Below are 23,327 nucleotides of genomic sequence, written 5' to 3' on the forward strand. Positions count from 1 at the left end.
AATGCCACGTAGAATTAAGGCAGTTCTGAAGGCGAAAGGGGGTCAAACACAGTATTAGTATGGTGTTCCTAATAATCCTTTAGGTGAGTGTACATCTATTGTATGGAAGTATTTAATAACCCCATACGTTAATAATCTGTGTCCACAATCTGTGTCATTTGACCCCAAGGGGCGTCTTCCCCCATCTTACTAATATATATATATATATATGCAATATCTCATGAGCAAGAGTGCGATATGGCCCTAAATCAGCACTGCTGTGATTCGCCCTCAACTATTTTATTACGGGGCAGATCAGAATCTGCCATTGCTGGTTCAAACCAAATGATGCGTCCAAGCCTCCGTTAGTAATTCAAAATGTTCGCTTCAGAAATAGTATCACGGCTTGTGCTGTTTCTACCAATTTATTGGGATAAACAAGGATGTGAATGAGTGAGTGAGACAGACAGACAGACAGACAGAGTATGTGTAATCACCTGTTGCCACACCCAAGCAGAGATGCTGTCAGCTTTCTGGAGATCAGCTTTCACAGTGGAAAAATAGCTGTCCAAGCGGGTATTTCTCCCTATTTCACGGTAGCCGGTGCGCAAGTGTCATTCAATATAGAAACCGCAATGCCCTCCAACATTTTCAACAGTACTTTTTCTCCAATGTGGAAAATCCATTAAGATGTGAGCGCCTTGAGTTGTGTAATTAAACTGTCTTTTGTGTCTCTCAGCTGTGATGAACCGTAATCCTGAAGTTGTTCGATTAAAGCCGTTTAAAGCTATTTTCTAGCTGTAGTCGTGTTGTAGTAACACGAGCGATCACGGTGCCACTGTTGTATGTAAACAATGACTGACGGATTCACTTCACGTCACCAACTGATCATATTACACACAAAAATTATCTTTTGCCACCACCTGCTGGCTAACATATGTAATTTCAAAAATAAAATAAAAAAATAAATTTAAGAGACAATTATATAGCAACTCTTACACTTTAGTTTAGAACAGCATGAACACAAGCAGAGTGATACACACACACAGTGAAGCGTCCGAGTGCTGATGGTGTCAGACCATCAGTGCTCATGGAACGTCTCTCATCCAATCAGATTCGAGGACCAGAACTAACTGTTGTATAAATATATTATTTATAAAAGTTATAATAAAAGTATAGTACTCTTGCAAATAGAATGTACATTTCCAAACATAAAAATGCATATAACACATCCAATTGTAATTTCATAATTATTTTGCGATGTTGCAATGTTTGATATGAAAGCAAATATTATTTGGTTAATTTGGAAGATGAAACTTAATTGTTGTTAACCCATGGCCATAATGATGACATTGTAATGGTCACATCTTTTGAGCTTTATACCCATAAACAACTGTGTAAAAATCACACCTGAGGTGAACTAAGCTGAATAAATGCACTTACCCATAAATGACTGATGGGTAAAATTCCTTCTTCACTTCCTTTGTAGTGATATATCAATGTACACTTGTTCCCTATGCCGCTTGCAGTGCCCTTCTGACATATATATGTTGTGTATGATTTAGAATCTCTCTTAAGATGGCCCAGATACCCTGTGAAGTATTCTTTGCAGGGCAATAAATCAGCCAATAAGAATGGACCCCCTTGTCATTCCAAAATTTTAAATGAACATTTATCTTGGGCTTCCCTTGTCAGAGCATTTTCCAAATAGAAAACGGTTTACTGACCATAGCAGCAAACAAAACGTCCCGTTGAGAACAGTTTTTAGAAAATAATTGCTGGTCATTCTCTGATTTAGAGTGTCTGGCGTCTTTGCTTGCTTGTGTTGTTTTTTTCTTTATTCTTTTTTTGCTGGTGCAAAATAACAGTTTGTCCATTGTTCTATTTAGGTCAGATTTATTTTCCACTCTGCTTGAAAATGGTGCGCTGGAAACAAATGGAACCGAAGCAGCATAGATGTCTCGTACCGACCCAAAAGACACAGGTGAGTGACAGGTGGGCTAATCGTACACAGAGGCTGCTGACTCTGAAAAGATGATCTTTTGTGCTGTCAGAATTTTGATATATAACCCTGGGATGGAAACAGATACATAAGTGCTGTTGTTGTTTTGGAGTGGATGCTGTATTTTAGTCCGCGGATTGCATGAATGATTGAGATTTATCAGTCAATCAGTCAAGGTCTTTGATGCGTACACCTCTCAGCGGGAAACATCATGGATTTATCGTCACTTTCTGTCATTCTGACAATCTCGTTCCAACACCAAGAATCCAGGTGCATGAAGCTGTAGACAGAATGAATTTTTAACAAGCTGTGCTCTGTGAAAGATGATGAATAAAACAAAGGCTGTAGACATGGAACAAGAACTCTTGATTGGCCCAAATAAACACTTGACTGCCTGATCATTTTGGGTCACGTGTTGACTCGAATGCACATACCCTTGTCCGTCACGTTGCAAGTGCAAATCAACATTAGTTGAGCAACACACAAAAAACAAACATTTCCATCTTTGGCCACTGGGGGCAGTGGTTTGATATTTAGTAAGCATAGACCGATTTCAGCTGAAAACTTTCGACCTAATGTTGCTGACCTCAGTGAGATAAGTTATCCATCACAGGTAAAAATCTAATTTTAAAATATATTCATACAGTAATTATAACTTACAATAATACAGTTTTAACTATTTTTCATCGATGAAATGCTGAATCAAAGCATTCATTGCTTTTAAAAAAACAAAGATGCTTTATTTTAGTGATTCCAAACTTTTGATTAGTATTTAATCTAGATGTTTTTAATCTTATAACATGTGTACAAAAGTTTGCTGCAGTGAAGTGTTTTGTTTTTTCTTTCTAGAAACTTGGTGCACTTCTAATCGTTTGATACAGTGCAGTTGAAGTGTGCAGTGTGAAAGAAAGGGAGAGTGAGAAAAATCATTCTAGGTCATTTATCTGTATGGATCGACTGTCAAAGAGATAGATTGAGGGAGCTATTAGGTGGAAACATAGCACATTGTATGTTGCAGGGCTGGCTATGGTGCTTGGAAATATTGCACTGAAACTTTCACAACCAGTACAACAGCTTCTGATTTGTAAACTTAGCTTAAAGTTAACATAAATGTTAACAATACTATAAAACATTACAGTATGTACAATGTGAGTATTCATATGTATTTGTACATAAAGTGTGGCTCTGGTAGCCTACATGCAATGACTGGACATCATAGATTGATTGTTTTGTTTTCACAATGCCATTTAATTGATTTAACACATATAGGTCACAATAAAGTCTGTAACATAAGGGCATCGATTATTACCCCATTACCAGTTTGTTGGATTCTTTCTCACCTACAATGTTTCAGAGGAAGATCTATATACAATTGTTCATCATTTGAAACCACCGAGTTGCCATATGTTGTTCCTTTAAGACATTTCAAGGAAGATATTGGGACATTAGGCTCTCCTTTGTTGTCTATTGTAAATAGCTCACTTGTGTCAGGATGGTCCCAGAGACTACGATAGTTCAACCTCTTCTGAAGAAGCTCTCATTAGATACTTCGGTTGCAAATAACTACATCCCAATCTCACAATGACCTTTCATCTCTAAATTATTAGAGGAAGCTGTAGCTAAACAACTGTTGGAGATAGTGAAGGATATCATTATTTGTACCGGTAAGCAATTTCAGTCAGCTTTTAGAGAAAACCACAGTGGAGAATCTCTCTTGAGGTGCTCTTAAGGTGACCAATGACTTATTGATGGCGGTGGATGCTGGAGAGTTCTCCATTAGTGTTGCTTGATTTATCTGCAGCATATGATATGATTGATCATTCAATTTTAATTGATATATTGAAGCGATTAGTGGGAATATCTTACGGCCAGTATTGATTTCACTATATATGCTACTGCTGGGTTCTGTGATTCGAAATAACAACATTAATTTTAATTGCTATGCGGATGACCTGCAGCTTTATGGTTTTTTGTTTTGTTTTGTTGAATCCCAGTGATCTGACTCATTTAAATTCCCTTCAGTTAAATACTGATACAACAGAGGGAGTTATAATCTGTCAAGATTGAAAAAAAATTAGATTGAGTCAGCACTTAGTCAGGTGGTCCCAAATATTCAACAAGTAGTGAAAAATGTAAATAAAAATGTAAAACTGAAGTACTCTATGTAATTTCTGCACCACTAGCGCCACCGAACATAATTTAATAACACAACAATAAGATGCTGAAACCATGAACTATGTATTAAGGTGTGGTAACCGTTGGCCTGTTGAATTATTGAGTAATGCACATTATTTTTCAATAATTCAACTGTCCATCATCAGTTATTCCTTACTTAATGCTTTTACCTAATTTGAGTCATTTTGAAACTGCTTTACTTTCCTTTTTGAGTGAAACAACATCAAGATTTTAATTTAAAATGTATATGAATGGATAAAGGTTTTAGGTCTAAATTTGAAGTTCATTTTAAATGGTCCTGCTGTGTGACAAATACATTTTTAAAAGTACAAATATACTTTGAATGTCATTTTTGTACATGTAAACTTTGAATGAACAATGTCAGGCAATTGGACATTCTAACACCGTCAATTAAGTCTTCATACAGTTCATACCTCTGTTTGTTTCTTTACAGGTGCTTCAGCAAGGTCAGTTTTGATCTATAGTGTTTGCACAGTGGTACCCTGAACGCAGTCTAACAGGATATAAACGGTTTACTTTTCAGAATGAATGATAAGAGAGATCGAGCAATGTTGACATTTAAAATGCTGGTCATGAGTGATTTGGTAGTCAAACTTCTGACCAAGCCAAATGAACCGACTGCTATAATAAGCAGTCAAATATTGCAGGCAGTCATGATGATGGATATGTGCTCTTATGAACATGAAAGGCAAAATCTGAAAGAGTGATCTGTTTATACAGTTTCTGTTTGTAAGTTCAATGGAAGTGAAATCTACAATACCCTATCTACATCATATCATGTCTACGGCAGAGTTCAAATTCCAATCATAAATTTGCTAAAAATAAATGTTTTAAAAATAAAGCTAGAATGCATTCTAAAGGTGCCTTATAATACACTTTCTAAACAATGTATCTTATATTCCTTTCAAATGTATCAAAGTACTTTCCCATGTGAATTGGGATGCAGGCAGTCCAGGACTGAGAGACAATGGACTGATACATTTGTGTTCAGATCCATTGACAATTGTTTTGGTTGAAGATAAGTCACTTAGTAAATCTGTGCTGCTCTTTAGCAACATTTAAAGACACAGACCATGTCCTTACCCTCATAATGCCCTATAATTGATTATTAGAAATGCAGTTATCAACACTTAAATGCAAGCATCCATTGGTTTTCATTACATGGATATGAATTACTGTATAATGAAATTACAGTGAAATAAATGCAAAAAGCATTAAGTATATTACATTAAGAAATAATCAAAGCAGCAAGCTTGAGTCTCAAGCCTTACATTTTGTGCCTCTCTTTCTTTCGCCCTGCTTCTCTCTCTATGTACCCTCCTTTTTTGTTCACTTCCAAGTGCTGTGTTCCCTCGCCTCTTTGGGGACACTTGTGAATGCCAAGTACATGCTGAAAGAGGCAGAACTATAAGGCTCAGTCTGCTTCTGCGACTTCTCACAGCATGTCATTTCATTTTAGGCATTCTGGCAGTTTCTAGAATTAGATATCTAGAATAACTCTACTGTCATGCCTCTCAATGACCCATATATACTGGAGACCCAATGAGGTTGATCTTTATAGCTGTTTTGTGTATTTACTTATCTTCTTACAAATTCTTTTTGCACCTTTTTATTTTTCAATTTAGTTTTAAATGTACTTTTCAATGCATCTTGAAATTTGATATTTATTTATGAATAGGTTTAATGGGAGATACTCCAGGGAGGCAGATTGTATATATAAAAAACAATGTTTTACTATATCCACAAACAAAAGTTAAATTTTTCCTATTATATATTTTTTCATATTCTGATATGAGAAAAATATATAATTTAGAACACAGATTTTGTCTATAAACTAGTGCTGTCGATTTAATGCGTTAATACAATGCGATTAATTTTATTAAAAATAAAGCGTAAAAAATTAATTGCAATGCCCCCGGATTGTAATAAGGAAGATTCCTAAGAAATGCAAGCTTGTAGTACCACCTGTTTACTCCAGAGGGCAGTAATTGAATTTCAGCTGTATGAGCAACGTGCAGTTTATACAGTGAAGAAAACAACCATCCAGCAGACAGAACAACACAGACATGCGTTACATTCTTGCGTTCAAAACATATAATGTAGCGCAAATTCAAACTAGTATTAAAGTATTAAACTATATTAACGACACAGTGACCTAAAAATGTTATGTTTATGATGCAATGCACCCGAGACGCTACACAAGCATGTCTGACGCTTGTTGAAATTGACGGGCTCTTAAACAAGCCCTCATAATAAATCTCCCAACTGATTGACAAATTCACTTGTGTAATGGATTGCTGTGAACTTTGTGCCAATGATTGTCTTATGATCAATAATATGATAGTAAACAATACATTGTATTCTAAAGCTGTTTTTTTGTATTGTCTTATCAATAATTAACTCTTCTGCTTCAAGAATGTAATGCATTTTAATTATCTGAATATATATATATATATATATATATATATATATATATATATATATATATATATAGATAACTATGTATAATTATTTTATCATTATGGGTCCTTTGGCTGTGTCAGTAGAAAGTTGTTTGTTTTGGACCTCTGTTAAGATTGTGGATCGTTAGTTGCTGGGATGATGAGGATGGGCTTTGAAGCAAGACCTTCCGTGAGAGAGACTCGCAACTCCCCGTCAAGTGTGTGAGTCGTAGAGCAGAGAGGAAACTCTTTTCGGAACTTAGCATTCCAAGCTTCCTGAATTATACATTATATGGAGACAGAGGGGTGCCGGAGCGGGTGCAAAAAGCCATGAGGGCAAGAGCGCAGATGATGAAGAGATCTGAAGAGGAAGAGATCTGAAGAAGAGGTTTGTCCAAGTAATTTTGACATTGGTCGCACCCCAAAGGTGTCTTGAGCCATTCAGAAGTGTCTTTTCAGATACCATGTGATCATCTATCTGTCCCTTCTTCTGAAGGGGATTAATAATTATTTGTCCTGTTTCCCGCTCGAAAAAGTACATGGTTTAATCATACATTTTATATAATGAAATCGTTGTAAGAAATGTGACATCTGTTAACATTCTCTACATAAATAGGCAAGCATTTACATATGAAACATGACATATTTTCCTTTTATGGTTACTTCGCTACACATTAATATTAAATATACATTATTATACATTGTATAATTGAGCATCATGTGTGCACTAATGCATTCTGTGATTTTAACTACATTCAGGCATCATGTGATGCATCTTAGCATAATAAAATTAGGTTATGTGCATTCAGATGTGTAGCATGAGACAATGGAGACTTTTTATAGTGTTATTGTTCATAATATATGTATATGCATTGGAAAAAATTGTGTCAAAGTTCCTAGATTTAAGAAGAGTTCAAAGGGATCCTTCCAAATTGTCAAATTGGTTAAGTCGAAGGACAAACGAGTGTCTTAGCTTTCCATGGGGTTTCCATGGCAACGGTTCTTTATCTATCTCATGGAATGTGTGTGCCAGCTGTGTGTGTCTGGGGGGGTTCTAGAAGTGTGGAAATAAGATTCATCTTAGATCTCATGGGAGAGTCTCTTGCAGATGGTAGAGATATCATGTGATAACCATTAAGTTCAGGGTATTCCTGATTTATGACATAGAGAAGAAAAATCTTGGTGCGTCAGTGGTGGGCCGTGCATTTAAAGTCTAGGCCTTCAGTGTGATTCATGCCATTAAGAAAACACAGTTTCACAATGAATAAGACACCCTATGCCTTTGGGCATCATACATTATGTTGCAGCTAACTAATAATACCAACTGACATTTTAAAAACACATCCACGCACGAAAGCCTGAACATGCAACGACACTTAATTCTCAAGCAAGCCCAATTTTAGCAGCAGCATGACTGTTTTGTGAAATGAACATCTCCGGAACAGACATTAAATAATCATAATTTTTCACATGAATCTACCAAGGAGGTCTATAATACCTGGAAATCTATTAGCCATCTAGAAGGCCTCGACCAAGACATATCCTAAAGATCACACCCACCAAGAACAAATAAATAATTCTGATTGGCTGATGAATCTGACAATCTGACTTTAGTTTCTCATTCATTTGCACAGTTGAGGGATTCTGTGGAAATTCTGAAAGCCTGAGGGTGTGGAGCTCAAACTCACGCGCTGCTTTGGGCATGTGATTTGTGAAACAGTTGTCAAGCTTCGCTTGTAAGCATCAAAAGAATAAATTGTGACTGGATAAACTTTTTTCGTTTTTCTCTATTTGTTTGTAGATGAATTAAGAGTGGAAAGCAATTAAAAATACAAAGGCAAAAAGGGACTTGAGAATGAAAGGATGAAAAATATTTATTTATTTGGCAGGTTAGGCCAGCAGTGAAGACTTTGCTGGCCTTGAGCATTCGCCACTGTGGTGTGTCCACAGAACTCTTCTTTGTTCTCAAGATGGTCACCATTACCCAAATGTCAACAGAGCTTCAATTTATGACGTTGAGGAATTTTAGTTTGACTGTTGGCCTCTGTGTGTGGAAATTAACAATTCTTCTTCCCATAAGATCCTAAAAATGATAAGAAACAGTTACTGCCAATCAATGGTGGCAATGTATCATGTTAAATCCTCAACACTCTGCTTCTACGTGCACTCAGTTAACTGGCTGCATATTAAATATGTCAGTAGACAGGGCTCATACACCTGTCTGTGTCCTCTCACCCTGGCAGAATACCTGTCACCAGTAGGATTAGCAGAGAGCTTCGGCTGTTTAAGCTGGAGGCCACAGTAGCGTATTGCGCTGGCAGGAAGCCCAGCTGCCCTTAACACGCCCCTCTAAAAGCTCCTTTCCAGGAGCAGAGTTTCTCTTCCTTGGCCTAGTGCTCTTTCATTGATCTGGGCCCTTATCTTAATACTTAAAGGGTTTCAGGCCCACCTCAAGGGGCCAATAAGGCCAAATATGTTTGTAAAAATGCTTACAGACTCTCAGACACTGACACATGGCTGTAAATATAATCAGGCTAATCTGTCTGTCATATGTGCTACATCACGACTCATTTTTCAACTCTTTATTACCAGTAAATCTTACTTAATTAAAAATGTGAATATGTAGTAATCATTATTTCAATCATTTTATCAGATTATTTGGAATAACATAGTGCAAGAATCACTGGACCAGGCATGTGCTGTGATGTAAAACTGGATGCACTCATTCAATTTCACATACTTTACATCAGTGTGTGGCAATCTTCCAACCCTAGCATAGGGGAAACAAATCTTTTTGATCCAATGGTATATGACATTTCCTTTTGAGTGCACAATTACATTTGGAACCTAAACTTTGAAGAGCTTTCTTATCGGTTATAAATGACAAGTGTGTGTGTTTACAGTGTTTTTTTAGGTGTATTGATATTTCCAGAATAGGTCAGCAAAACGTTTTATTGTCTGACAGTGGGAGAACTGGATGCTATAAACTGAGCTTCAGAGGAGATTAGTTTGAACAAAAACAATCCACAAATGCATTGTCATCTCCCATGTACTGGTTATGTCTACTGGCAGCACAGGAATGCAGGAAAATCTGTGCTTTATACGAGCTGAAAAATGGAAAAGACAAACATTGCTTGAACGTGTCGTTTTGTGCATCAGACGCAGACATAGCACAACAGTTCTGATGGTTTTCCTCTTGTCTAATCTAATCTTATCTATTTCGTGTTGTCCATTCTCATGACTGGAGATGTGAGCTGAATGGGTTTATGTAACTTTATGATCACACGCTTCTTTTTTGACTTGACAATAGCTCAGCCTTTAGAGGTGAAGAGCATATGTACAGGCCATTAATTTGCTGCTGTTGAATTTTCTGAAAGTTTTTTTTTTCTGTGATGCTTTTGAACTGCAGAGAGTTTTGTACACCATGACTCAACATTTGAGGAAGCTTAGAAAAGTTGTCGGTATCTATGGAACAGTCTTTAAGTAGTTCTCATCATACTTATCAGACAGGTCATTTTCAGAGTTCAAAATGATGCCTCATCAACAGCATCTGTGTCCTGTGGTGTTCCCCAGGGCTCTGTGTGGTCCCATTGCATTATATTTGTTGCCTTTAGGGCAAATAATAAGCACATTTCATGGTGTATGTTATCGCTGTTTTGCAGATGATATTCAACTATATATTTATTTTAAGCCACATGAAATTACTACATTTCTATTCTTCTAAATTGCATAAACTCTATAAAAGATTGGATGGCAAAAAAGCCTACTGTGACAGGGCGGAGGGCGGGGCCGGGTCATGATTTTACACAGCCCCTTATCAGGCTAATCAAGCCTCCGAGAGGGATAAAGGCAGACTACGGACGGTGGTCAGACAGAGAGAGAGAGCTTTTACGGACAGCTGTCCATCTTATGTGTGCATTTGTGTCTTTTTGTTTAGTTTATATTAAATATAATATGCATTGTCAAGCAGGTTCTCGCCTCCTCCTTTCCATTAAATTGCTTTACGCTGGTGCCGAAGACCCGGGAAGGAGGATGGATACGCTGTAGTGGAGTTCTCGCTGCTACCATCCACTCCAACAGATTCACCATTAACCCATTCATACAGAGAAGTAAGTTTGAAGCTGAAGAAATAGAATAAAACTTGTGTAAATTGTCAGATTTATGCTAAAATAAAATTGTATTTCTAGCCATTTTACATGCACATTCACAAGTGAAAAAATCTACCAGTGCTGAATAATTAATCCAAAGTATTTCGAATAAGTTACTGACCTTGAGTAATCTAACGGAATATGTTACAAATTAAATTTTACAGCATATTTTCTGTAATCTTTAGTGGAACACAATTCAAAAGTAATATACTCTCAAATTCCTTCATATTCCAGGAATACATTATGTCAATCCAGCCATTAATACAAATAGCTAAATGGAATATTTATAGTCCAGACATTAAACATTTTAACCCAAGTACTCAAGTCATATTCTGCTTCATATATCATATGCCTTAATGTCTACAGAACATCCTTTCAACCACGGACATTCAGTCTGTGTGGTTATGTGACTATGTATCTCATGTTAACTTAGTCACTAATCTAAGCCATCGCCCCAACTCATGGTCTTTAATGGCCAGTAATGAGAGTCCATCTGAACTCGGAATGAGCAAAGGAGTTGACAGTCTAATTAGCTAATATAGTCTTCACACACCAATGCACAAATAAGACAACAACTGCACTGCATTTGTTATTAATGGACACAGACAGAAAGAGTGTGCATCTTGATCAGTCTCTCGTAGAAGCAGCGAGAAGAAAACATGATTTGGGAGCCAACCTTACCTGCTTTTTCCTCGAATGCTCATTTTGAGGGAGAATTAGCGGCCATTCAATCCACAACAGGGGCGCAAACAACTCTGTGACCCACGTTATTAAAAAGACATGCATATGATTGTCATAATTGCAAAAAAATTTGGTCTCCTGGGGCAAGACTTGACTTGGTGCAACCTCTATCAAACGGTTAATGGATGCAGTAATTAAATGAAAGTGATGGAAAACAGGGAGTGTAGAAATATTCTGGTGATGGATCCTGTCAGTCGAGGTTGGAAATATAAAGGGTTGTTTTTCAGGAGTGGATGATTCTAGCCAGTTATCTGTGAATGCTGCACTTTCAGTTTGATCCTGTTTGTCTTGCATTAAAAGTAATTCAATACACTGTATTATTAGCCATTTTAACATCTAAATGGGAATGATATAGCATACCTGTTTAAAAGGAACAAAGAGGAAATTGATTGGAAGAGTGGTGGACTGGAAAAAAGATGGAGTGGATGCAAAGTACACCTAATCCTTTTCATTGTGTTTGATTTTCATTTTGTTTTCTTTAGTGGGTAAGTCTTTATTGACACTGCTGATTTAACTACATTTTTCATTAGTATGATAGTAGCTCAGCTGTTTTCAAAACAGAGAAGCTTTTCCTGTAACTAGCGACTTCTTCCAACAAGTAGGGTGTAGTGCAGGGCTGGACTGGCATTTTTTACTGGGCATTTTCTCGGTGGGCCGACGCACTTTGTGGTGGATCAGGTGTTGACTGGTCATTGGGAGAACCGAGCGGGCCTGTGGGTTGGCCGCGAAACTGGGTGAATGGGTCACAATAAGCTAAAACAAGCCACCGCATTATAGAGAACGGACCAAAAACCGGCGCCACAATTTACAGAAAAGGCCCGTGAAATCCATGTGAACATGATGCACAGCTCCTGGTCCAAGCTCTGGTCATTTCAAGACTGGACTACTGCAATGCTCTGTTGGCTGGCCTTCCAGCTAACACTATTAAGCCACTGCAGATGGTCCAGAATGCAGCAGCATGTCTGGTCTTCAATTAGGCAAAAAGGGCTCCCACTCTTGATTTCACTCCACTGACTACCTGTAGCTGCCCGCATCAAGTTCAAGGCTTTGATTCTGGCCATCAGGACAGCCAATGGATCCTCACCCTCTTACTTTAATTAACTTATCCAGGTCTATGCCCCAACTCGCTCTCTGTAGTCTATGAACAAGCGGCGCTTGGTGGTCTCATCACAAAGAGGCTCAAAGTCTATTTCACCAGCGTTCACTTTCTCTGCTCCTCTGTGGTGAATGAACTTCCAACCTCCACATGATCTTCTGTTACCATCTCAACATATGAGAATCAGCTGAAAACACATCTGGTCCACAAGCACTTAACCAACCCACACTAATTGCACTTACTATTGGTCTTAACTTGCACTTAATGTATATGCATGTATGATGATGATAATAATAATTCCTTCTCTTTCTCCTTCTGAGCTAGCGCCTACTCTACTCCAGCCACCTTGAGAACTTGGCAGTAGAACACTGCAGATGTTTTTAAACTTTTTGCATGACAAATTGCTTGCTATGTGCCTCATTTGTAAGTCGCTGTGGGAAAGAGCTAAAAAACAGCTGTCCAATACTGCGAAATGTAGTGAAGTTCTGAAATTCTCACATATACACATATGTGAATAATCTCACATATACAGGATGTGTGAGGTAATTAACCCTTTAATACATTATACAAGTGTTCAGCTCTTTCATCTCACGCAGCTCAAGCAGGCAAATCCCCAAAATACTCAAATTCTTCTTTGAAGAATAAACTGTGTTAGAGCTTGTTAATATCATACAGTATTATAATTTATTCTCGTCATATTTTCAACCACAGTAAAGGTATGTTTTAATTAAAACCTTTGATTATCATCATGATGAGTCCTTTTTTCTCATCTTGGTTATTGTTAAAAAAGATAATAATAATAATATTAAAAAACTGTCAACAAACATTTTTGTCAGTAATTTGGTTGACGATATTAACATTGCTGTTGGTTTTCAAACCTGTGTTCCCTTCTAGTAGGCCTATGTCTCTAAATGGTTTGCGTTACCTGAGAGCGTAGGATTTCTTTAGAGTAATACCTGTGGTTTTTTGAGATTTCTAGATGACAGAAACACTATTTTACCCATCCATCTCTTAATAATAAAAGCGCTGCACTACGGTAGTGTTTCTGGTTTAACACAGCAGGAAACCCTGCTGTAGGAACAGCCTGAGGGAGGCACTGGCTTCCACTACAACTGAAAGATGTCCAAGACAGAAGTGTTGGCAGGCTTCGCACACACTACTCCGTCTGCCGCGGTACTGAAACAACAATGACTGATGCGTAAGCCAATGGGATTCTTAATGTGGCATGTGAGATTTCAAAGAGCAAGTCGTGGGGAGGCATTACACAAATCCAACCGTTCTACTGCTATCTTAGCAAGGCTTCTGCGAGCAAGCAGAGCGGGAACTTCCATCCACATGAATACAAATTATTTCAACTATTTCTGTGGATAGTCAAAAGGAAAAGAGAGAGAGAGGTTGGAAGAGAAAATTGATGAGAGGGAGTCTGTAGGGGGGTTTGGGACTGTAGAGAAAGGCAGGAATTAGGGGAGTGTTTGTTGAACAGTGTGTAGCCCTGGATGGAACATGTGCTACAGCAGGCGCTCCGCTACCCTGAAGTGCTATTCAAAACCGGCATGCCGCCCAGAAAATATCGAGAACCGGAGGCTGTGGTTAGAAACTGAGAAGAGAGCCCACACTGAGTCTCTCAAATGTTAAAGCATAATGTGGAGTCTCTATGGTTCGATTGCTTTTATATGTTTCTTCATATTAAACTATGTCAATTAGTGCTGCACGATTAATTAAATTAAAAACTGTAATTGGGATGTGTGATCATTAAACTAAAAGGCTTTAATTAAAAACAATTAAGTTTGCATGGATATAATCTTTCCCTCTGCTAAAGCTCAGATATCTCATTTTTATCACCTTGGACAACCTTATTTGGCAATGACCCATTCACATTATAAGTTGCTTTGGATGGTCAAAATGAACTGTTGATATATATAAAAAAAGATTTATATACAGTATATATATATAAATACCACAGTTAGTTCCGGTCCTCAAATCTGATTGGACGAGAGACATTCCATGACCACTGATGGTGTGAACACTCAGCACTCAGACGCCTCGCTGTGTGTGTATTTACATTTACATATATGCATTTGGCAGACGCTTTTATCCAAAGCAACTTACAGTGCAGTTATTACAGGAACAATCCCCCTGGAGCAACCTGGAGTTAAGAGCCTTTCTCAAGGGCCCAACAGTGGCATCTTGGTGGTGCTGGGGCTTGAACCCCCGACCTTCTGGTCAGTAACCCAGTAACCCTGAGCCTCAACTACTGAGCCACCAGTGCCCCAGAGCGGTGTGTATCACTCCGCTTGTGTTCGTGCCGTTCTAAACTAAAGTGTAAGTGTAGTGCATATTTGTAAAGAGTTACTGGCTTTATTTCTGAAATTACATATGTTAGCCAGCAGGTGGTGGCAAAATATCATTTTTGTGTGTAATATGAACCAGTTGGTGAAAAGGGAATCGTTAGTCATTGTTTACTGTTATTTGGATTTTTACAAAATTATCTTTAAAATACAAAGTCCTGAAAAGGGAGTTTATTTTAATTAAGAAGAACATACGTAATTATTTTTGTTGGATTTATGATTTATGAGCGGTTTTAACTCAAAACAATGATGAGTATTTTCAACTCCTAATATATGTCATAAATGTACATTAATTAATGTCATGCACCCACTTAACTTACAATAAGTTAGTAAAGTCAAATAACCATCTATTTCAATGTTTGTGTGTAAAGCTCACAGTTAAATATAATGTTAAGATAATCTTTGAAAAGATGACCTTATTTCTTTTACTCCACAGATGACAGAAAATTGCTGGTTTAGTCGACAAAAGGGTGAGTAAATGATGAAAAATGTTAATATTAAACCCTTTTTTTCGTTATCAACTATATTCTTTTATGGAAAATAGTTGATAATGAAAAAGAGTGACATTTTGGGACAAACAGAATGTATGTAGTCAGTGATGTTTCTGTATGAGAGTTGGTTGCCAACTTAAAACATCCTATTCAGCAAAATGGTGAACAATTTGGAAAGCTTGGTAAAATTGCATTCAAGGTAACTGCAGCTGGTTGCAACAAACCCCTTTATGGTGAAGTGTCTAATTCTTTCATTAAAATACTTTCTCCTATCCAAATTGTGTGTGCAGAGACAACATCAAGTAAGACATTGGTAGATTGATTTCCTTGAAAAGTGTAAACAACATTGCTCTGTTTGTTTGAACATCCCAATTCGCCTGCACATTCTCTCAACCACTGACATTTTGTTTTTTCGACAAAAAAAAGGGGAGTGTTCAGGAAACCCGTTGAGTTGAATTCTGTTAGATCGCACAACTGGCACACACATTGCATGCCTTACTTTGAAGTTAAGAAAACCCTTAATGATAAAACCCTTACATGGCTTCTCTAAAGTTTAGGTTTTTGTTGCAACTGGGCACAGGGATTTCTATGTTTATTTTGTCATACGTTTCGCTACTCATCCAAAAAAATTAATCAGTTTTCTGATGCCGGGATTCACTTGCTTCTAAACCTCTTCACACATCACTACACGAGATCGAGATGAAACTGTCAGGGAAAAGACGTTACAAGCATATTAAATGTAGCTGACAAAGTGTGTTGTTTGTGTCAGACGATGTGCATTGATCTGAAACTCCAATTTCATCTCTATGTCAGTGCATCAGGTTCTTGGTTGTGTGTAAAAAAAATCAGCATGCAACAGTTTAAATTGTGCTGTACCATATAGAAATTTACACCACAGTATTAAGCTATGTCTTCCCTGTTATCATTCAGTAATGGAGCCCATTATGTCATTGATTTGTTGATATGTGCCTTTCAGGATTTGCAATGAACGTAAATGTGATATATATATATGGATTCCTCTCTGGTTTTAGCTGGTTTACTAATGGTTTTGGTAGAGTAGCTGAATGCCACTGATGGTAGAAGAGTTTCGTTTTTTTTTATCTAGAGTATTCCTGCTCACACACTTGTTTTTCAGGAAGTCGTCATAGCATGCATTTGAGATTCATCCACTTAATTTGCAAACTCACACATGTTTCATGGTTAATGAAGATGCTTTGGTGTTGCTTGCGGGCTACAAGTTACTCCTAATTTAAAGAAGTCAAACTACAGCTACCCTAAGAAATGAAACTACAAGATGCAAACAAACAGTAGCTAAGATTAATACATGCTGTAAAATATTATTCATTGTTAGTTCATGTTAGCTCAGTGTGTGTGTGTGTGTGTGTGTGTGTGTGCACACACACACACACACACACACACACATTGGCTTGGTTGAGCTTAACCCAGAACATTCCTTTTAAATTAGTTATTTTTTCCAAACTTTTGCAATATGAGGAGGAAAAAGCAAATGAAGGCAAGAGTCCACCTTGCATTTCATTTGCCACTTCATTTGTCATCCATGGTCATTTCAGCAAGATTTGATTTGTTTCTCCAAAATAATTTTCTATTACGTTCAATTAGCTTAATTATTGTACCAATTTTGTGGTGTTTTGTTTCTTTGTTAATATGCTGAAAACCCTCGCATGGGAGACATTAACTCTGGAAGCAATTTTCAATGATGTATCTGCGTAAAATAGAAATGATGCAAGCCAAAAATATGAAATGAGCACAGCATAATCCTCAATTAAATAAACTGACATAACTAAATATCTTCCATCAAAGACAAGATAAAAAATGATTTACATTTGGGGAATTTTGACAAGTTCGATTAATTTAAAATGTAATATTAGCCAAGTTAGAACGCATGCCTACCTTGGTTACCATGACGATACTGTTTTTGATATTTGTTATGGGCAATTTCGTATGTTTTAGATCATTTTTAAATGACCAATGTCCTATTATTGTAAAGATAAAACTTACTGCTTGTACGTTTTTATGCATTTAAAAGTGTACTTATGGACTTCTCATTTGTCCAATGTTCCCATGTGATGTTTTAATGTATACTCTTCTAAAAAGTTTTTTAAAAAAAAGCATTTGGTGAGGCCCCCATATCCCTCTGTGTTCATTAATAATTTAGCTTACAACATTGAATGCAAATGAAGGTGAATGATATCAAGAGATTCATTTCATTTAATGTTCCATCTGGATGACTTTTTGTTATACTCAAGCTTTTATATGTCATTAGCAATAACCTTCCGTGCTGTTATTGAAAAAGTAATCCGCATGAATCCCCTGCACAATATTTGTCTTATTTTATCCTCCCAGTAACTGTGATATTGTGAGATTCGTTGAGTGCATGCAGACAAACAGATAAAATTCCTCATCTATTGTTGATGTTAATGGTCAATTACTGAGCGAGTGTCACCTCCTGTACTGTTTAAACCCATCAAGGGGTTCTGTTCAATTACGCTGTGAGTCAGCGACCATGAGTGGTCGCTGTTTTACTTAGTTCTGCTTTGAAGGTTCTTTTGATTATCCTATGACATTTTAGCACGGATTTAAATCATACATTTGAATGTGTGCCTTTCAATCTTTTTTCTTTGTCTGTAACTCAACAAATGCACTTAGCACTAACAGTGTTATTTAATGAGATTCTCTCACTCAAAATTTAGACTCACGATTCCTAAAAGCATTTGTTTGAAACAGTAAAGCTACTGTATTTAATGGGATAGATTCAGAGCCAACAGACTGATCTCACTGTAAATTTGCTGAAAGTAGGTTGAAAGTTTTGCTGTTGAAATCAATCTGTGCTTATACTGAAATTCGACTCACTGCCTCCAGTGGCCAGAACTGGAAGTATTGTTGAACGTAGGGGCATGTGTCAGCTCCAGTTTCTGGGTGAATCTCCACAGAGTGGCGCCAAAAGCAAGTTTTTTTTAATTGTTAATGATCTAATACAGTCAACAAGAATGCATATTTTACTAACCATACACCCTTACCTAAACCCCAACCCTAAACGTAACCGTCATTGGAGTAAAATGTTTATTTTAGATAGACAGTGCAACCTCCAAATCACACTCGCCATTGTTTACCTTTGTTTCAAATGCGATTAATTCCTGGTTCGCATGGGACCAGAATACGTTTCAGAGGTTGTTCACACAATATGCTATTAGTAGTGCATATGCTACTAGTGGTGATTTCATGTGTGATCATGTTGGATGTGTAGTGCTTAATGCTGCAAGCTTATAATGAAAAGGTTACTGGTTCAAACACCACAAAGTACAAGCCACTTACTGCATAGAGAGTATTGACAGAGATATGTAATGTAATCAGCACAACTCAGGGCAGAAATCATGTCATTCATAATTCTATAACAGCTTTGGATATTTCATTGGTAATCCGTTAGCAACGATGTATCACTTGGTAATTATTTCCAGTTAATACGATATATTTGGTGGTCTAATCATTTGCCTTTTCAGTGGGTTTTTATTGTGTTTTACAGAAATACATTTTCCACTCTTGAGCTAATGATATGCAATGATTTGTTCAAATACTTTTTTTAATCCACTGATATAATATAGAGAATTCATGCTCATCTTTGGGGAATATATATATATATATATATGTATGTATGTCCACAGAGTGGCGCCAAAAGCAAGTTTTTTTTTAATTGTTAATGATCTAATACAGTCAACAGAATGCATATTTTACTAACCATACACCCTTACCTAAACCCCAATGCCTCTCTCTCTCTCTCTCTCTCTCATATATATATATATATATATATATATATATATACACTCACCTAAAGGATTATTAGGAACACCATACTAATACTGTGTTTGACCCCCTTTCGCCTTCAGAACTGCCTTAATTCTACGTGGCATTGATTCAACAAGGTGCTGAAAGCATTCTTTAGAAATGTTGGCCCATATTGATAGGATAGCATCTTGCAGTTGATGGAGATTTGAGGGATGCACATCCAGGGCACGAAGCTCCCGTTCCACCACATCCCAAAGATGCTCTATTGGGTTGAGATCTGGTGACTGTGGGGGCCATTTTAGTACAGTGAACTCATTGACTTGTTGAAGAAACCAATTTGAAATGATTCGAGCTTTGTGACATGGTGCATTATCCTGCTGGAAGTAGCCATCAGAGGATGGGTACATGGTGGCCATAAAGGGATGGACAAGGTCAGAAACAATGCTCAGGTAGGCCGTGGCATTTAAACGATGCCCAATTGGCACTAAGGGTCCTAAAGTGTGCCAAGAAAACATCCCCCACACCATTACACCACCACCACCAGCCTGCACAGGGGTAACAAGGCATGATGGATCCATGTTCTCATTCTGTTTATGCCAAATTCTGACTCTACCATCTGAATGTCTCAACAGAAATCAAGACTCATCAGACCAGGCAACATTTTTCCAGTCTTCAACTGTCCAATTTTGGTGAGCTCTTGCAAATTGTAGCCTCTTTTTCCTATTTGTAGTGGAGATGAGTGGTACCCGGTGGGGTCTTCTGCTGTTGTAGCCCATCCGCCTCAAGGTTGTGCATGTTGTGGCTTCACAAATGCTTTGTGCATACCTCGGTTGTAACGAGTGGTTATTTCAGGCAAAGTTAAAAAAAAAAAAGTTAAAAAAATAAATACAGTTGGCAGAATGGACAGTTTGAACTGATTCACAAAAATTAATCGAACTCACCAAATCTTCTGCAACTGAAGGGATATCAGAGATGCAACACAGATTAAAACATATCTGTGGCAGGGCGGAGGGCGGGGCCGGGTCGTGATCCTACACACCCGGTCCCGTATTAGGCTAATTAAGCCTCCGAGAGGGATAAAGGTCGACTGCAGAGGATTGTGCGGGAGAGAGAAATCGTTTACTGAAATGTCCGTCATGTGTGTGTTTGTCCTTTGTTTCAGTTTATTATTAAACTATTATTTATGTTGAAAAGCCGGTTCTCGCCTCGCCATTGATCACGTTACAATATCTTCTTTTGTCTTATTTTACATTTATGCATTTGGCAGACACTTTTATCCTTATTAAAATATACTTATTACAGGGACAACCCCCCTGGAGCAACCTGGAGTTAAGTGTCTTGCTCAAGGACACAATGGTGGTGGCTGTGGGGATCGAACCAGCGACCTTCTGATTAACAGTTATGTGCCCACTACGCCACCACCACTCCTATCATCTTAATGCTTGCAAACAAGACAAGGGATGGCAAGTTGCTTAGGAAACATAATGGCCAATTAAAAAGTGCATTCAAATTACAATTTGACAAATAAGTTTTATCAGTATCAAAATTATTGCAAATACATAGTGAATATTCAATATTTTGCCCAGCCGTGTTCTGTAGAAAAGTGCTTTCAAAAGGCTTTTTTCTTGAGAGAGGTTGATGCATTCAATTTGAGATGTTTTTCTTCTATATACTGTATCTCAGTATTTTTCTTCTGCAAGAATACACTCAGAGCTAATAATAGTATATTCACTTCAACGTAATAATAGTGTTTTTCAAAGTGCTGTCCATGGATTTATTGACGAGACACATGCAGGCTCAATATGCTGGCTCTTCTGGGCCGTGCATCATGGGAAATAAGCTGCCCGAAACATTTACTTAAATATCTTAGACATCTTAGATAATTCAGACTTTTGAGTTTTGCTCAAAAATATCCCTTTCAATGGCATTTATTACACATGAAGCTTTTTTAAGTATTGTATATATTTTAAAAGGGAATTAAAGGTGAAATGTGTCATTTCTATGACAGTAGCTTCACCAAATTAAATTGCATTGTAAATTTCATTTTTGACCAACAGTACTATCAGCCATGTGTCTCTGTATAACCATCAGGCATGACTCAATTCTAGTAATTAGTAGTCTAAAACAGTGATCCTATCATTTTTTAACCTGAATTTCACTCCACAACACAAGAATAGGGCAACAGCTGGTGCGAGACAAGCGCTGAGAAAAGTCTTCAAGGCCAGACAGATGGCCGGCAGATCAATAAATACATCTTGTGCAAACAATGAGCCCCATAATCTGAGATTGCAAGCTGCATCACTGACAAAGAGGATAAATTAAAGAGCAGAGAAGGGTCGTGCTGCTGTTGCCCCAGTAGGAAATTAACACTCGCATAGTAATACACTGTGACATTTCAGAAAATTGCATGTAAACAGTTTGTTGAGAGTGCACTTTGCACAGAATGGTTTAAAATACCACCAAGAAAAAGTATTTTACATTCAGGTGAAAGTTCAGCCTGTCTGAGAAATCAATGGAATCTTAAATATGGTCTGTGTTCTTTTGTAAACATGTAACTTCAAGTAAAATCATTATTTTAAGTCATTTATTTTTGCAATTCCACTGGTAAAACTATATGTATAAATATACTATTATGCCATATACACACACACACACACACAACACACACACACACACATATATACCTGTATATATATATATGTGTGTGTGTGTGTGTACTGTATACATATTTGGAACTATATATGACAATGTAATCATAAATATGCATATAATTGCATATGCATATAAAATATAGATATGCATATAATCTAAGCAAGGGATGAGTTGGACATTTTTTGTGATTATCAACATAATGACACTAATCGTTATAGTTTAACTTGTATTTCACCTGGAAGGTTACATTTTATTTTAATATTTGCTGCTTGTTCAAATAAGCATGGTCAGCTACACCTTTTCCTTTAATCATCAGCACATTGTACTTTTTACTTCTAATAAAACAAACAATTCCACTTTGTATAGTCAGGTACATTTTGATACTGTTTTGTCTATCAGCACATGTCACCATGACAACCAGAGCGACACTAGCATCTATTACAGACATTAGTTCATTACAACCTGAATGCAGATCTTCTGCTGGAGGGTTTGTGTCTTTTGGCTTATTTATCTGGGCATCTGCACAAATCAGATTAGTTTAAATAACATTTGCCGCTGGCAATGTGAGAGTGCAGATATGCTAATACACTAGCAAGAGCAAATTGTCCGTCTAAGGCAAACCACAGATGGAATTACAATTTAACTTGACAGATTAGATTGGAGGTCCATATCATGCTCTTTGGTTTCATTGGTTATTCAACCTTTAGAGATGAACAGTAATCCAAACTGGATTGCAATTAAATTTTTGATTCAACCAATTGCCTATTCCTGGGACGTGACTGCCCCACACAAAGCACAATCTGTTTATCACATTTATATCACACACATATCACAAGACATGCAAGTAAACAGAGCAATTACTAATGAGAGAGTGACAATGTCACCCTAATTCTGCCTCCACACTGTATTTTTATCTATAGTGAAGACCGGGGCTAGTTGTCACAAAGGGATGTTGTCAAAAATGACTTTTGGAGCCAGTAGTCCAACTGCGCAAATGTGTTTTACCTTGCAGAGGTTTTTGTCCGAAATTATGTTTTGATATGTTTATAAAATTTTTGTTGTTTTGTGATGCATTTTGCACCTCATAGCTGATTTACTTTTAAAATGTACCTAGAAAGACTATAATAGGCTGCCACTAATGGGGTAGGTTGTCACAAAAGTCAACATGTATTTTCAAAGAGCTTTTTCCTGGGCAATAACAGTGAAAATCTTTTAAAAAAAAATGTTAATCCAAGACTTCAAATGTCTGTGGCTATGCAGAAATTGACTTTCAAAAATAATCTTGAGAAATATTCCCTAGAGTAAAGATTGTGACAACTTGCTCCAGCCTCATATACTCTATCACTGATCTATCATTCTATCTATCTATTGCTCGATCTATCGATCTATCGGTCTATCATTCTATTGTATACATTGGCATAAAAAGTTTGGA

This window comes from Xyrauchen texanus, chromosome 40 (assembly GCF_025860055.1).
Source record: "Xyrauchen texanus isolate HMW12.3.18 chromosome 40, RBS_HiC_50CHRs, whole genome shotgun sequence".
Taxonomy (NCBI): Eukaryota; Metazoa; Chordata; class Actinopteri; order Cypriniformes; family Catostomidae; genus Xyrauchen; species Xyrauchen texanus.